The following is an 18,387-nucleotide window of genomic DNA, read 5'->3' on the forward strand; positions in this document are numbered from 1 at the left end:
GCTATGCAAGTACGGCTGGCATAGCAAAAGTCCGTTTTCAGGAAACAAGCCATCTCTGGTATCATAACCATTGTCACTGACCAGCACTGCAGAAGGAAAAGGGGAAAGAATCACTGCAACATCTTCGGGCACACTGGGTGGTTCATTTCCACAATATTACTGTCTGTAACATTTCTACTCCAACCTGTCCTCTGCATTGCCTAGAGAAGTTAAACAATATCACTACTGCTTTGGTAACAACACACTGAGCCAATGGTTTTGAAGCACCCTGAACTACGAAAAAAAAAGGAACAAGCTTTCTCTGCCTAGTAAAGGCATGTCTGTGACTAAAGAATAGTGCTTGGGAGATGAGTTTGTTTTTTATCTTTGCTCTCTTCAGTGTTGGGGACAAAATTACATTTTTCTCTTCCTGGGAGGTTATCTTATCTTCCTCCTTTTCCAGGGTCCTGCTGACCCTGCTGTGGGCTTCTTTCTAATTGTATTTTGACATTTTCAGCATGAGAAGTAGACCCTGAAGAACTGTGTTGCACAGTAAACTGAAGATTTCATTGCAGCCTCTATCACTGTTATTATCTGCACTGGGTTTAGGAAAAAAACCCTCTTCCTACCTATCGTCTTCTCAGCCCTAACCAGACTTGCCTATCTGTTTCCACTGAAATCATTATTACACCTGTCTGTTCACATATGTCTTTCCCAGATCTGAGCTCTCCACATGTGCCTGGCATGGTGCTGAATGGGCTTTTGATGGGGAGGTGTGGATTCTCTGTGAAAATCTTCAGAGCCATCTATGAATGCTGTGCAGATTGCCATGGTTATTGAAGTTCACAGTTCATAGCTTTCCCAAGAAGGGCTCTCCCTTGGTTTACTGGTTTGGGTGCTGGAACATGTAGAGGTGAAGGAATGTGACAAGCTGCTCTGCAAGCCAGTAGGAGCAGGGAGTACAGAAGCCCACTTCAGTACACTGATGACCATATTATCGGTATCTCGCTTCTGTCATATGACTTTGTTTCTTTCCATGGGCTTCCATTATTGCTCCTCCCCACAAATCCCAGGATGCCTGGCAAGAGCCACCTTCAGACAGCTCTCTGTAACAAGGAGTGTCCCCCTCTTCACCACTGTTCCAGCTCCCTCCTCCTGTGCTCCTTCCACATCTAGTATTGTAGTAATTACAGTTATATTGCATGAAGTTAATGTAAACTAACATTACACTAAAAATTCAGGTTTTTTCCATTTCTGCCTGTAGCCAGTTATGTTTCTTACCTGGAGCAATGAGGCGGTTTAGATAACTATCATATATTTGAGAGGTATCCCACTGTTCATATCCTAATGTTTATCTCTTCACTTTACACACATATCTCAGCCTTTAAAACATCTGCACCAAGCTAGCAGGACCAAAAATATCATCCCATCCTTTCATTATGTAATGGCCTATATTCTCTTTTTAGCATGTTGTCATGTGCCTAAAGTATTTGAGATGAAACCTTTCCTAGAATAGCCTTTAATACCCATCTCTGCTGGGAGCTCTTTATCTGCTATGAAAGAACAGAAATGACCAGTATCAGGAAGATTAGGTCCTTTTTGCCTAGGAAAGCATGGCATTTCTCATATTCCTCTGCGTATTGAATGAGGTTTGTGTGTAAAATGCAGAAACAGTCTGCATAGCAAGAGCCAAAGATTAGAGTCAAAGATTACCCAGAAGGGAAGTAGACTAAAAAGAGGTTTTAAATGAGAGAGGTATTCAAATACGCAACATGCAAACACACAGACACAGACACACACAGAGTTGAGGCAGCTGATGTGATTCCATTGTTTCTTATGTGAGTACCCTTCCCTGAAGGTGTGATGGCATATATTTTAAATCAAAGGACATTGAAAGTAATAATGCATTTGCAGCCACAGATAAAAGCAACAATGCTGCATATAAGAACAAAAACATATGGGACACATCCGGGCCTCTGGGGTTTAAGTGACGCATAGCAGTGACATGCTTTACATTCTCAGAAATCCAGAAAATATACAAAATAAGGTGGGTGGGTTTTTATAGCTACCAAAGCATTAGAGCATTCCACATTTTTGTAAATGTTGTTGCCTTGCCAGTTCTTTATGCCGATGAAGTTACCTGTGAAACAACCTGCCTTTCTTCTGATACTACTCCTGTTACTTCCCCCATAATTCATAGTTGCATATAGTGTGTGTGTGTGTGTGTGTGTCTTCCTGTGATCATTCTATTTGCATTCCCAAAGAAATAGCTGAAACTCCCTGTAAGACTACAGTGATAAACTAAAAAGAAAATAATAATAGGAACTATGGCAGAAGACTCTGCAGGTTGTTAGGAAAATACTTGAAAGTTCTAGGATTTAGCTCTGATACCCACAGGTTTTCCTAATGGCTTTTTGCTCTGCAAATGATCCAATTATAACAAGATTGTATACAATCTTTACACAACAAAATATAACAATATGTCTCAGTATAATGTTATTGTTTTTCAAAAAAGGCCAGAACTCCACTCAGTTTCTTTTAGGAATCAGTAAAACAAACAAACAAACAAACCAAAACAGAGGGAAAGTGGCAAAGTAACAATACAAAAATGACATAGATGTGGTGAAATACCTGCAGAAGGTACAAGAAGAGTGAATAAATACCACAGCCACAGTATTGCTGCAGTTTAGGGCCTTTTATGAAGTAGCAGGGGACAAAATATTTAAAAAGCAACAATGTGATGGACCAGGAATATGCTGTTGATTTTAACTTACTCTGCTCTGCAAAGTGGTTGCATATGCAAATGATTCTAGGAACTGTTTTTGAGAAGGGAAGGAAAAAAAGTCATGTTTTGTCACTCAGAGACATGTTAACATGAACATGTGTGAATATAAAGTGACATGGGAAAAATATGATATTTGGTCTGAAAACCGTTGGTCCTTTAAGTACCAATAACTCCCATAATCCTATATGAATAAAATAATACCTTGTGTGTAAGGCTCAGGCCTCTGCCAAAAGAAATAAGCATCAGCTAGAAAACATTCAGCTAGCAGCTGGCCTGAGAAAAAGTTCAAAGATGGTGAAAATAAATCCAGGGAACACTATGAGCCAGAGGTGGAATGGTCAATAAGTACAGGTACCATGGCTGAAAACCTCGTGGAAATCCATGTCCTTCCACTTACCCTTTTGTTAATATTTCATTATTTATTCTTTACCATGCACAGCAAGCTAGAATGTGGCCCACACCAGGGATGCTCAGCCAAGGAGCTGACCACTTTTGGAGCAAACCTGGGGAACTCACAAGGGCTGGGCTCTTGCCTTGTAGCTCAGGGAGCTCTACATGCAAAGCAGAACAGGAGGATTGACCAGCTGAGACTAGACATGACAGCACAGCTCCTAGAAAAGGAGGGAGCATCTGGCCTTCCTGGGGATGGCATACAGAGAGTCTGGCCAGAGCTAACTGCAATTTTGACAGCCATTGCTCCCAGACAATGCTGAACAGCCTCCAGCCCCAACAAACACTTCTCTGGATCTGAACCCAAACCCACAGAAGAAACAAGGAGTATTATGGTGACAGAGTGGGGAGGACAGGATGACGCTCAAGCATGGAAGAGGCAATCCATACCCAGAGTATCCCACCTGAACAGAGAAGGTGGAAGAGGTTTGTTGTCAGCCTGCAGCCATATGCCTAGAGCCTTGTGTATCCTCAACAGACAAAGCAAAATTGTAAACAAACAAATCAGTGCAACCAGTGAAACCACACGCAGCACACAAAGAAGGAGGAAGGACTTTGCTAGTTTTAGTCAGGTCTCTTTCTCTTTCTCTTTCTCTTTCTCTTTCTCTTTCTCTTTCTCTTTCTCTTTCTCTTTCTCTTTCTCTTTCTCTTTCTCTTTCTCTTTCTCTTTCTCTTTCTCTTTCTCTTTCTCTTTCTCTTTCTCTTTCTCTTTCTCTTTCTCTTTCTTTCTCTCTTATTTTTTCCTTCTCCTTCTCCTTCTCCTTCTCCTTCTCCTTCTCCTTCTCCTTCTCCTTCTCCTTCTCCTTCTCCTTCTCTCTTCTTCTCTTTCTCTTTTGCATTCTTGTTCTTTTTCTCTTTCTCTCTCTTTTTCTCCTTCTCTTTCATGTTATTTTTATTTTTATGCTATTTATTTATTCAATTATCTCTTTCTTTTTCTCTTTCCTTTTTTTTTCCTATCCAGAGGTTTGGGATATTTATTTTATTTCTAGCTTTGCAGCCAAAACAGACACCAGAGTTACACCAAGATCAGCACGCCTTAGGTCATCATAAAACACGCAGGCCAATTGAGGCAGCTCTCCTTGCCACCACTGGCAACAGGACATGAGGAGTTCAATCTAAGCTTGAGCATGGTCATACACAGCTGCTGACTTGGAGCTGACATCAGCCAGTACCAGCTTGATCTAATTTAATTGCAGTGTCCCACTCCTTTATAGATACCATGAAGGCTCACAGTCAGTGTGAGACACCATCCATGCAAACTTCATCAGAGGTGCGTCTCTCCCTCCAGCTATGAGTCCACACTTTGTCCAAATACATGGACGTAGTTTCTAGACTTGCACATGGACTTGCTTCTAGGCTTGCTTTGAGGAGTTTTTTGCAATTTTTAAAAAAATATACAGTTATCCCATGTTTTAGTCCTAGTCTCTTGGCCTAACCTGTCTGGGACATTGCAACACACCTGCATTTAATAAAGAGTGTGAAATCTCACAGGCAGACCATGCGTGTGGAAGGAAAGGCAGAGCTCAGACTGAAAGCTAACAGCAAGGTGATTTGCTTTATTTGTGCTGAAATAATTCAAGGCAAGCATGTTGTAGGGGAACAACGGAGATGGACAGCTTTTCAGATATGTTTCAAAAATAACCCCATAGGGAAGGTGCTATCTTCTGTTTTCTTGCTATATGTTCTTCCTTCACATCATAGGACTCCCTGATCCAGCACAGAGGATGTCACACAGTACCACCCTACCTGGGGAGTTTCCTCATCTCACAGCAATGCATTTGGAGGACCCACATTTTCTTGTTTATCCTGTTAAAGGACGTGGTAGCATTCTGCAATAGAGAAATAGCTTCTAGGCAGGTTACCTTGCTGTGTAATTCTCAGCAATTCCATCAGAGAAAGAAAGATGAAATTAAACGACAGCATGTATGCCCAAGACATTCATAGCCATTTATAGGTCATGTTGATCAATCAGAGGGCTTGTTGTAGGCTTCTTTGCACATGCAGAAGCATGGGAGGAAGTTTAGAGAGGTATTTAAGAGTTGAATGTAGTTCATGAATACTTCTGTTGTCCATTGAGCTCTTCACAAACCCACCAGGGGACTGGTTGCCTTGTGCATCTCACTTGCCTGCAAACTTCAGAAGCAGTTTAGGGAACCATTTCAGATTATTCAGAGTAAAGCTTGAGAGACAATCTAGTCCTTGATATAGTAACTTCATGTCTCCTTTGTACTGAGGAGCCCAGAACTGGACCCAGCGCTCCAGGTGTGTCTCACCAGTGCTGAGTAGAAAGGAAGAATCACCTCTTTTGACCTACTGGTGAGGCTCTGCCTGATGCAGCTCAGGATGCTGGTGTCCTTTACTGCAAGAATGCATTGCTTGTTTATGGTCAACTTCACATCTGTAAGGACCTCCAAGGCTTTTCTGCCAATCTGCTCCCCAGCCTATTCTGGTGCTTGGGGTTACTCCTCCTCAGGTGTAGGACTTTGCACTTCCTTTCACTGAACTTAATCAGGTTCCTGTCAGACATTTCTCCAGTTTTTCAAGGTCCCTCTGAATGGCAGCAAAACCATGTGCTTTGTCAGCCACTCCTCCCAGTTTTGTACCATCTGAAAACTTGCTGAGGGTGCACTCTTCCTCATCATTCATAACAATGTTAAACAGCATTGGCCCCAGTATTCAACCCTGGAGTACTCCACCACTGGCTGGCCTTCAGCTGCATTTTTTACTGCTGATTACAACCCTCTGAGCCTCACAGTTCAGCCACTTTTCAATCCACCTCACTGTTCACTTATCTAGCCTGTAAGGCACAGACAAGTATCTATGACAGTGTCCTCAGAGATGGTGTCAAAAGTCTTGCTAAACTTGAGATAAACATCATACACAGATCTTCCATCAAATTTTAATGAGATTGTATGTTTTCCTACTGCTTCAAAGGTAATTCAGAAACAAGGGACACACTGTCTGAGGCAGTGGGACATAAGAGGCTTTCCTGATCAAAGATCCTTTATCTAGAAAGCATCATGCCCTTTGCCAGTTATTTGTACTTTCCTGTAACATACATAGGCAAGTAAGTCTAGCATTGCTTTTGGGATACTGACCTTGCAACCTTAAATATTGATGTCCAGCTTCCAGCCTAGTTTAAAAGATGAAACAGTGCCACTGCTTTAGATTTCTGTGACTGAGGGGTAGGCAGTGGTAAAGCATATTCTACTACTACTCTTGAGAGATTCAGACTGCCCCATCACCAGCAAACACTTCATTTACCACACAGAAATGTAGTGTCACAATGCATTAGCACAAACATTAGAAGGGAAAAAAGCAGAAATCTCTCTGGACTATGAAACATTAAGTATTTGAAGATTACAATTTAAAAAAAAAGGTCTATGAAAATACAAGTCTGACTTGTCACCCACCTCAGTTCCTTCTCCAAAGCAGTTGTAGCAGAGATGGCAGTGTCATTAGACAAGCCAAGTCTTTGTGGTACCAACAGCTGCTGTGGCTATTTGCCAGGACATCCCAAAGGTTCCACTGCTTCTGAATCTGTGTAATTTTGTAAGAAAAACGATGCTACACACAAACATGTGGTCATCAATGTCAGCTCGGCAGGCTGAGAATATATCAGCTAAGGTTATGTTAACAATTTCAGATACAAGAGATCACAACGTAATAGGATCACATTACGGAGGGGAGAGTTGAAGAAAGGATGGAAAACCAGGTGCAAACCATCCAAAAAATGCCTCTTGGCCAAGAACATGGTTTTCTCAGAGAGTGGCTGCATTGGTCAGGCCTGCTCACAGCTATAACATCAAAACCAAGTTTCAGGATGCACCTGTCAAAACTGGAGTGCTGTCTGGAGAGGCAAGGGTCACCTTCCCATGATGTGGAGACAGCTGGGCATACAGTGAGACAGCCCCACTGAATACCCCAGTCTCAGCTCCTGGGAAGTGCAGGGCATGCTTGTGGTGGTATTTGGAGCTGTGCCAGGCAGGGGTGTGGGTCTGGGTATCTGCACCACAGTAACTCTGCAGCCCTGCTTCTCTATCCCCACTGTGCCAGTAACACCACAGGGTCCTGCACCTGATGGCTAAGTGCAGCAAGCTGCGCACCCTGTGGTTCCCCAAAGCACTTGGAGACCAATAGAGTGAGGGGTTTCTTTGTTTCTGAGTCAGAGCTGCTTTCCAGTGGGCTCTGCATGCAGGCATCTGAACATACAGACTCCTGATCTGTGCAGGCGCTGCTTGAGCTCCCTCTCAGGCAGCATTTGTGTTCTTTTGCCATGTGCTAGCTTTTGCCCAAGGCCAGCCCTTCCTTCCCTTTCAGCCTGAGCTAAGCCACATAATGCCAACACTTCAGAGGAACAGCGCTTCCAGGACTGCTTCACTTGTTTTGCAGTGGCAGCAAAATGCAACATAAAATCTCTCCAACTACTGTATGTTGTGTGGTGCTGGAAATCATGTTGTTTTGACCAAGTAGCTAGAAGGAAAAACTTGTTCTTTTGGTAAGTGGTCTGATTGTCCCCTGCAAAGTAAGAGTGATTATCCTTTATTTTCATTTCTGTTGTTGATCAGTTATGATGAATGCAGGTCTGTAGGTTTAAAAGATAGAGAAGAGCTATTCTTTTCTGGACCATATAATGCCGTTCAGTGGTTTCGCACTGAGCTCACAATCTACTCTGTAAAGTTTGTGTTTATTTTCACTGAGTATGAGTTTTCTAAAAGAAACAGAAACTCTTCCACCTGTAATCAAACTGTACTTTGAGTCCCATCCCTTTTACTCTTCCGTTTCCTTCCCCCTTCTGTTCAGAGGATGAGAAGAATCAAGTGTTGATCACAAATGGGTGGGTGCAGATGGTGAGTAACCTGTGTCAATAAAGAAAAAGCCCCTTTCAAATAGCAAACTACTGAATGTGATTTCTTAGCTGAAAAGCAAGATTGCTGTCTTTTAATTTGTAATGTGTAACAAGGAGACATTCTGAGTCCTTGAAATTTCTCTAGTGCTCCTTTTAGCATTGAAAATGAAATGTAGGAGACTACATTAATCCTTTGGGCAGACCTGTTGATGTTTGGAGAGTGAAACCAACTGCATTGTTCAGCCAGTGGATGTAAGGCTCTAGTAACAAAGAGCCCAAAGTTAGGGTCCCACCATAGCTGAAGGAGAGATTCTTCAAGGGGCTCAAGGCCCTCTCCTAGGCCAGTGGCAGGGATTTGTTATGAAGGAGCCAGACATCCAGTAAAACCCAAGTACCATGCACTCATAGTTTCTGGGAAAATCCCCACCTCTGTCTGAAATGGGGAGCCAGGGCTGCCTCTGTGAGGAGCAGGGCACAAAGATACCCAGCACTTGCCCACAAACACAGAAGTGATGCAGCCATGCTTGAACCACGTGGAGACTGCTTGGGCTGTGTGGTGGAGTGGCCAGGGACTGCAAGAAGCCCCATGCTGCATTGCTACTGGCAGTGCCCAGACAGGTCAGTGGTAACACTGCCTTCCCTCACACTTTACAAACCTCATCCATAAACATTCCTCCTCCCTCTTCTGCAACCTGGTCCAGCTGGGTCATGCAGGATAAACAAAACTGAAGGCTTTGGGGGAGGGAGTTTCCCATCAGGTCTGCTGCTGGCTGCGTATGGTGAGATATAGTCTTTTCTTATGGTGCGTAAATCAATTTCCTTAATGGCTTGCACAGTAAAGATGCAGCTCTGGAAGGAAAAATCCGTGGGAGACTTGAGTTATTGAACTAATTCTGATTTGACTTTAGCAGCCAAACACTATCTCATGTTAATGGATGACACTGAACAGGCTGTTTCTTCCTCAGCTACCTGCTGGGATTTGCAGTAGAAATGAGTTGTTTTCTATTGCAAAAACTAACCCAGACCAACCTATAGGACTACAGGACTGTTAGGACAGAGCCTGTGGGTATCCTGGCCCTTGCAGAGGTGTTCTTCAATTATAGCACAGATAACTGTTTCCCTTGCAGCCCTCCCACAGAGCTTTGCTGTAAGTCATAATGTTCAGCACAAAAGCTGTGCCTGCACCTTTCTTGAATTAAGTGTTTATGTTAAGGTGAAGGAGAGTGAATCAGAAACAACCGCTTGGGATATAAAGTTCACTTACCTATCTCTCATAGCAAGGTGTTTATTAAAAGAATCACCCAATCTTTGTAACAGATTGAATTATTTCCACTAAAGAGGGACTCTCAGATGTGCCACTGATGATACCCAAGTCATTCAAACCACTTCAGCTCAGAACCAGCATGTCTCATGGAGGTGCCTAGTGCCAGTGTTTCTGCCAGCCCACTAGAAAAAGTTTGGGATGCCTGGCTTCAGGCCACAAGGTGGAGAGGTTAGACACTAAATTAAAACACCATTCACAGCATTCAGTCATCACACTGTGGATTCCTCTGTATACGTGCCAACATTTCTTAATAATTAAAAGTTGAGCATTAAACTCATGTACCATACTACTGCTATCGCTATGGGCAAAATCCATGCTGTTCCCATAATATTCCAGACAATTTAGAAGACTTTTACCAGATCATATAATCTGATGTATGTATTTGCCAACAATAGTGGGTTGATGTTTACTTGACTTGGGACCAGTATGAATACCCAGGGGTGCAGAACTTGCGATTTCCAGCTGACCAGATTTGAGTACCAGACATTCTTCTGTATAACAGGTAAGCAAGATGCACAACAGCTGGTGGGAGCCTAGAACTAGAACATTAGGTTCTGGAAAGCAGTCATGCTTCATTGATATTCTGGGGCTTTTGCCATCTGGGGATTTGTCTCTTACTCTTGAAACATTAACAATAAAAGCAAACAAGCGCCAGCTCTAAGATTTTTCTAGTAGTCAGTCTAAGTCTTCCTTTCTGTAGTTCTGCAGATGTCTTCTTTACCTTTTCCCAGTGAATTCAGAGAGGAAACAATTCATATTCTCCTTGTTATTACCATGGCACTTATGGAAAATTATTACCATGTCTCTGCCATAGTGTTCCTGCCTGAATTAAACAAATGAGTTTTCTTCTCACTTTCCTCATCACTCATATTTTATAAACCTCTCCATCATTCTTCTTCCCCTCTGAACACTCTCTAATCTGTTTTTCTTCCTCCAGAGCTGAATTCAGCTCTCTAGCCAGCACTTCTGCAGTGTTGAATAGAGTAGAAGCTCTCTAGACAGATGTTTCCTTAATGCTTTCCAGGAGGAAGGGATTTTGGTTTTGCTCTGACTAACATCTTAGTTTTGGACTTATTTTTTGATCTATCACAAACTCAAGATGTTGTACTTCAGCCTTGCTTTCTTACTAGATTTTCACTGATCTGTCTTTCTCTGACAGTTTTAAGGGTAATACTTTTCTAATCATCCAGACTGAATTTCATTCTTTTGGTTTCCCCAGCTCACCAGGATCCATTTTCCATTCCAAGCCCTCACTACGAGGTATCCGAAGGAGTATTGGAGTGACCTGGATTGTTCAAGTGTTCTTTATTTCAGTTTTACTCCTCACAGACTCCTTATTCCTCTTCAGTCTCTAAAAAGGAGGCATATAGCCTCGTCCATATTACTGTGGTTTGTTTTTAAGTAACATGATGTGACAAAGGCTTTCTGAAGTTCAGATATATCACCTGCCTCCTCATACTCAGTAAGAAAATTAGATCGATTTGATGGAGTCAGCCCTTGACAAATCTGTGCCAGCTCTTTTTACCTCGTTATCTTTGAAGTTAGGCTGATGTGTCTGTAATTTCACCTCTTAAAAAATATCAGAATCATCTTTGATCTTCCCTAATTCACCAAACCCTTCCCTGTTCTCCAGGAGCTCTCACAGATAATTGTTAATGCTTCAGAGGGTATTTCGGCCAGGCTCTTCAGTTCTCAAGAGTAAATTTCATCAGCCCTGCTAACAGGAATAATTTTTAGTTACACTTCTTTAACCTGTTCCTCCCCTATTCTTCCCTGGACTCCTACCACCATGTGAGAATTAATTGTGGTGAGCCACAGTTTGTGAAGAGTGAAGCACAGAGGGTGCAGGATGCTGCAGCTCTCTGCATCCTGTTGTTTCCTTTCCTTTTCTTCAACAGCAAGTAATGGATCTATCTAGTCCTTTGTCTTTTCCTTGATTCCTTGCATTTATAAAAAACTTTCTTACTGCCTTTTATGTCTTTTGATAGTTATCACTCGTTCTGCACTTAGTCTTTTCAATTTTATCCCTTTGTTTTGTGCTGGGCACAATACTGAGGACTGAGGACTCAGAGATAAATAAAGATCAGGTCACAAAAGGAATGGAGGGTCTGAATTTTCCATCTGGTTGTGAGACAGGGTGTGTTAGATGGTGTAGTCATTCAACACAGACCTGCACATAGCCATGACAGGCAAGGCTCTACAGCATCAGCCAGGGGAACCCTCTGTAGTTAATATCTTCCCAAGAGACTCCCTGGAGCAACCCACCAGGCCTGCTACTTTGAAGAATTCTTGTCCTTGCCTGGCTCATTGCTCCCTTATTTTTCTCAGAATTGCTGGAATCCTAAAGAAATGATCTTTTCTTAGTCCCTTTCACCTGGTTTCTGCTCTTAGAGTCTCAGCAAATATCCTCCTACAAGCCCCAAATCTAAAACAACTTCCCCCCAGTGCCTTCCTCCATTGCCTGAAGCAAACCCTTGGCCCCTCTGAATCCTAAGACACTGCAGAATTGTTACCTCAGGCCACCACTACTGTTACAACAAATATCTGGGTAACACATACCTTGATTTACATTGTGAGCTGCCTGATTCTGACAGCAGCCCCAGAAAAGCCTCATTGTTCCAACTGTCCCATTTTTGGATACAGCTGCTGTGACAATTTTGTTCCTTTCACTTCTGCCTTTGCTCTGAGACATTGAACAGCTCTGCCTCTCACTTCTTTGAGAACATTGCAGCATGCAACCAGCATGCCTGGATGCAGGCCAACAGTGTCTATGAGAAGCCAAGATACTGATCGAGGGCGAACTCTTCATCCAGGCATAGGACCTTAATCCAGATATTCTGTGAATTAAATTAATCCAGAAGATTATTTTTATGTTGACAGTTACTACATCTTAACTCAAATGTCAGCTTGCTTTTTCTTTGTTTTGTTTTGTTTATACTATGTTATAGTGCAGATGAAAGATTCAGTGTGACATTTCACACAAATGTGCTGGTGAATTACTCTGGATCTTGCCAATATATTCCACCAGGTAGGGCACATAGAACATTTGTTTGCTTTAAGTCAAATAAGTACAAGCAGTTTTCCTTCATGAATGAAACCAAGGTGTTTAGAAGCAGTCTGTGAAGATCTTGAAAGTTGTGTAATTATGGGACAGACCCACTGAAATCATTTAGGCCCGTTATTAGTGGTACATTTCTACTTCACAAATCAATAAACCACTTTCCTGAGCAGTTTGCTTAGGACATTCAGAGGACCAACTGAGGTGTCATCTAGAGAATGGTGGTGTGCACCCTCACATCATGTTTCATGTGCAATCCAATTAGGTCTTTCTTGAGAGTAGAGAGGCATGTGACCACAGGAGACCCTGAGAGCAGCACTTCCTCTGCAGTGAAGTTCTCCCTGTCAGGCTGAGGCTACAACTCTAGGTGAAAAGACAAACTGAGACTGGTCTCAGCCAGCCAAACTTGAGTCTCAGCCTGCTTTCTCTCTGTATTGCTGATTCAGTGCCTGTAGGGCCCAGCAATCAGGACCTACCAGCAAACACACAGGCTATCCCCACAGTCACTCACTGTGGTGGACAAGAAATGTCCAAACTTTGTGTCATAGCTGCTGGCAGACTGGCGCCAAGTGTGTCCACAGGGCCCACCAGGGAACAAGTGGGTCTTCCCTAGTGGCTAGTTCTCTGTTGATCACTACCCCTGAGACCCCTTAAAGCATCACTGTGGTTTCACTGGGACAGACCCAGTAAGGTTGCTCTCCAGGGAGCAACAAGAGACAGGAATAAAATTGGCATGTACCAGAGCAGAGCCTTCTCCTCCCCTCCAGGTAAGGAGGTGATGCAGAGGGTGACTATATGGGCAGATCTGGTGTCCTGCTTATCTCTTGGTGAGCTATGAACTCCATGGTGGAGAACTGGTTACTTAAGAACCCAAGGAAAGAGTAAAGAGAAAAAGTAGTAACAGAAATCTGTTGTGTAAAGTACAGGAATTCCTTTGTTACAGAGATTTAACTGCTGTCAAAATACTTTGCAAAATTTTAGAAAGAAAGTTGATAATCAGCCTACTGACTGGCAACAAGGGCTCACAGAAGCAGCTAGATTAATAAAGACATTGAAAAACATGGATGAGTGGTAAAGATGGTGTTTCCAACGCTTCATGAATGTTTTATTTCCCATGATTCTGAGAGCAGGCTGTACTCACTGCTGCTCTCCATTAGAGAAAACAGATAGGTAGAGGAGGAGAGAAAAAGGATAAGAAGGGGACAGTTGTCTTCTGTTAAGGAAAGGAACAGAGCCAAGATTCAGGAGAAACGGGAAGAAAACCCTCCATGTAGCCCATCCAAAAATGGCCATGACAATGGGAGTCAGACCTTCCCAAATGTAAAGGGACAAATGAAGGGAACCCAGCCACCCCAGAGCAGCAGTGTTTGTGCAGGTACATGGTCTTGCACACATGGTTTTGCCACAAGGTGCTCAGCCTTTGCAGCAGCAGGCAAGGACAGTAATCAAGGATCTCTGTTTTGGGGATTTTATCTTCAAAACGTGTGGCTCAAAACTTACTGCAAAACACCAAACTCCACTCATTTAGGTGACTCAGAGCTGGGGTTCACATTAGTTGGTGTTTTAGGGAGCATACAGAAACAATTACAGCAAACAAGTAGGATAAGTGCAGCATGGGAGATAATTTTCCAGTTAAGGAGGAGCTCCCTCTCCTTCACACAGTGCCTCTAAATGGCCAGCACGCAGTGAGCTGGTGAGATAAGGTGAAGGCTGCAAAGCTGCAGGCCCACAGGGGTGAGAGTGTGCAGGGGTGACTTCTGTCCTTTGCCACCAGCTGCCAGTGACACAGGCTGTGCAGATCATCTTCCTCACTCCCTTAGCCCTCCATGCTGCTAGATTGCTGGGGAAGGCCTACAGAGACACCTGTGGCCCCAAGAAGAAAGTTTGGAGCATCCATTATTTTTTTTTTCTTCTCTCATCTGAATAACAAAAAAAAGAGGAATAATTAGTTTGAATTAATATACAAGTATTATTAATTTAACTAATTTAATTTAATTAAGTAAACTGCTTAAAATGTCACATGAAAAAATGATAGTGGACTGGACACATCCAAAGTAAAACTCAAGGCCCAGGTTAACATACAGAAGACAAAGGCCTGCACCAAGCAAGTTTTAGCATAACAATGTATTTTCAAGGGACTGTGGGTCTAACGCAGGGCCTGACAAGGAACACCTTTCAAAAGGTTTGTCACAGTTCTTCCAGCCACAGTGCATGGATGCCTATGTACTCTACATTCCTGTCAGGCCCTTCAGCACTGCCTGTGATCTACTGGGGCCAGCCAGCACTAAGAGACAGGCTGAGCTGCTCTTCAGTGACCAGAGTGTTCTGGGCAACCTACCTCAAAGATCCAGTGAAAAATAGAAGGGGGTCTTCACTGGTGCCCCAGAAAGGGAGATTATTCCACTCATGACAGCATATTCCACATGTGCTACTTGTTTGGTTACCCCATGACTACATCACACAGGCTTTTGGAGAAGAAAATTGCTCAGTCAATTGGGCAGATAAGAGTAGAGATGAACTGCACCCTGTTCATGCTTGATTCTGACTGATTTCTATCCACAGGCATTTTGAAAAGCACACGTTACATGATGTCTGCTGGTTCCCCTTTAGTGTACAGAAGTGTGATTTGAAGTTTGGCTCCTGGACTCACAGTGGCTGGTTGATTGACCTACAAATGCTCGAGGCTGATATTTCCAACTACATCTCAAATGGAGAATGGGATTTAATGGGTAAATCAGCTGCCCTAATAATTTTCAGTACTGTAATTCTCAAAGGCAAACCCCAAATTTTTAGAAATTATCAATCCCACTGGGTCATGAAATACGGGTATTAAAAGTTTCTATGTAAGAGGCAGGAAAAAAAAGGAAAAAAATCACAGATCAGAGACAATCTTTCAGCTGCATTCTTTGAACTGTATCTGAAAACACTGTGTTCTGAAGCAATTGCCTGCAACTGCATCTGAGCAGTTTCTCCATATGAAACTTGGATGTGTCTCATGTAGGTGCATGGAACACTACTGTCACATCTACTCTAACATATCAGCCAAAAATTGATTGGTGTAATAAAAAACCACTATTTCAGCAAAACTGGAATGAGCTTTTACAGAGATAATCTCTCTCACCCAGAAAACCATCAAAGTGTCTACCCATTCATAATAACTGAAAATAACTGCAGTTCAGTATGACTCTCTTCCCTTCTGTGCTTTGGAAGATACCTGTATTTTTAAAAGAGGAGTCCATGCCCAGAACTAGTTATTCGGAGTGAGCTCCTAGTGAGTTATTTTGAACTTATTTATGTAGCTGTATGTCAGAAGCAATGTTAGGGAAATTGATAGAATATAGACCACCCTAAGGAGAGCTTGCAAAAGGAACTTTTCATTTTCTAGTCTGGATATGTAGACAAGGAAATAACTCTCAATGACCAACTGCATGCAGTAGTTTTACCATTCAGGGCATCTGAGAAATAATACAATAAGAGACATAATCAGTATTCAGTTTCATGAGAAGCTGAAGGACTCTGTAAGGAAATCCTCCTAAAGTCCATCCATTTCAGAGCACTCCTGACTTTACAGTGCACCTTTATAGTGGTTATTTCTGTCCAGTAACTTTGCATATCTGATTAAGAGACAGTCCTTTAACCATGACCAGGGGTAGACAAAACAGACCCTTATCTAGCTCATACAGCAAAAGTATTAACACCTCAGGCAAGCCATGGCCATATCCTTTATGGAGACTTTGCCATGCTCCTGTACAAAACATACACATTGTCACATCTTCTGTCATGCTCACAGAAACAAAAAAGAGGTGAGAAATGATGTCATGAAAGATACAAGGTGATGAGTTCTTCCAGCTCCCCGACTTTTCCTTTGCTGCTGCAGTCCCTGATGTGCAGCATCTCAGACAGTCTACTGCAGCTGGGTCACCATGGCCAACCCTGCAGTACAGCTATATTGGACAACTATGTCTCTTAACCTTCAGATATGACAGACTTTAAGCTTAACTTGACATCCCTTTTGAAAATTAAGCCATATCCTGTTTGGTTTTCCTGACAAAACAAAGCAAATGTGTGTGAGAGAATACAGAAAAATAAGAACTGGTGGCATCTGTCACACAGAAAATCTGCTGCATGGGCTACTGAGCATGACATCAGCTGTTTGTCACCATTCCCTGGATGTAAGAAGGCAGAATGCACATTTTACTGAGTTAATCTTTGGCACTGCAAATTGTTCCTTGTTGAGGTTTGGATGCTCAGCACAGTTTTGATATGACCCAGATGAGCTTTCTTGGCTAAGCCAGGTTCTAATGACTCACAAGGCATGAAAATAAACCCTACAAAACGCAGAAGGTAGACTAGGAAGAGCAGACATCTTGCAATGTTGCCTCAGACATTGCTGAAGCCAATGAAACATTAAGAGTTGCCTTGGTTGATTTAACCTTGTAGTGGTGTATTTCAGCTTTCAAACAACATTGAACTGAGGCATGCTGTCCTTTGTCCCCTTTAATCTATTCATCCATGTGTGTATCACTGGCCACAACTGTTAGAAAATTACTTTTGCGTGGTAACTGATTTGGTGGTGTCTTTTCTCCCTTATAAATTGCCACAGGACACTTTGAAGCACTCTTCAACACACAATGTGTGGCAGAGGTGCCACACATTGGCTCATAAACCATCAGTTCTTGGCCCATTCCAAGAGGATAACTGTGGGTCCTGCACCTCTCCCCACTGCTCTGATCTCCCTCTCTGTATGTGTCCCAGGAAAGAGGAATGAGATGTACTATGAATGCTGTAAAGAACCATATCCAGATGTGATGTACACCATCACCATGTGTCAACACACCCTCTACTATGTCTTGGACCTACTCATTCCCTGCCTTATCATATCTGGCTTGGCACTGCTTGATTTCCTTTTGCCAGCTGATTCAGGGGAGAAGATTTCTTTAGGTAAGTGCTAAAGAATCCATTTATTTCATAAGCATTTCCCATAAAATGGAAAATAAATACCTCATGGTGCTTGATGAATAAAGATTTCCCTGGAGGAGTAATAGAAGCACTTGTTTGGTTGCAGAAACCATGGTAACAGCTTTCTGTATGGCATTCACACATCCTGTGCTAAACACTTCTAAAATCTTTAGGATTTTACCATAGGATGAGGCAGAACTTGTTATTGGCACAGGCAGCACTCTGCCATCCCTGTTCTGTTCTTTTGTACGTCTCAATGCGTTTCATAGCTGATTAACTCTGTTTTTCAGATAGGACATACCAAGACACAGAGTGAAGAGTTGTAAGCAGCAGCTGCTGGGCATTGGATTTTCACCTTCCAGGTTCAGCTCCCAAACCATCAAGCCATGAGTCCCCCATGAATGAAAAGCAGTGACGCCCTAGGAGGGGCTAAATGAGATTTACTATTGTGTGTTTTGATAAACACAGGAGGGGTGCTTCCAAGAGAAAACAGGGGAGAGCTGGAAATACATAAGACTGGCCCAGGTGAGACCTTAAGAATTAATTATGCACAATTCCAATCAGGACAGAGAGCTTTTAAATCATGTGAAGTGCCTTCAGTGTTAGTAGAACAATCAGGGATCTGAGCAGCCTGTCTTACAACAAGTAAAATGCAGGCTAGGAGGGACTCAATTGCTGTCTGTGAAAGATAGGATGGAGACAAGAAAAGAGTTATCTGATGTTGACACAAAAATGGGAGACAATGTGCATGCAGTGATATTATGATTTCTCAGTACCAGGGCAGTTAGGTTTAGCAACAGTCTTTGCAGAGAGAACAAAGAGCTTCTTTTAAAACAGACTCCAGCTCTTTGGAGGGTGTTATATAATATGCAATAACGAGAAACTAGGCTTGTGTCTGTGCAAGTATCTCCTAGCACTTAATAACCATCTGGGCTTTGTTTGTGTTATGTTTTGGAAAAGCATTGCAGTTTTCCGATTCTGTA

General features: G+C 42.6%; 1 pseudogene; it reads left to right on the forward strand.

Annotated features, from left to right (window-relative positions):
• The window catches only part of LOC141918452 (neuronal acetylcholine receptor subunit alpha-7-like), a 55,775-nt pseudogene that overhangs the window by 15,173 nt on the left and 22,215 nt on the right, over positions 1 to 18,387 (forward strand).

This window comes from Strix aluco, chromosome Z (genome assembly GCF_031877795.1).
Source record: "Strix aluco isolate bStrAlu1 chromosome Z, bStrAlu1.hap1, whole genome shotgun sequence".
NCBI lineage: Eukaryota > Metazoa > Chordata > Aves > Strigiformes > Strigidae > Strix > Strix aluco.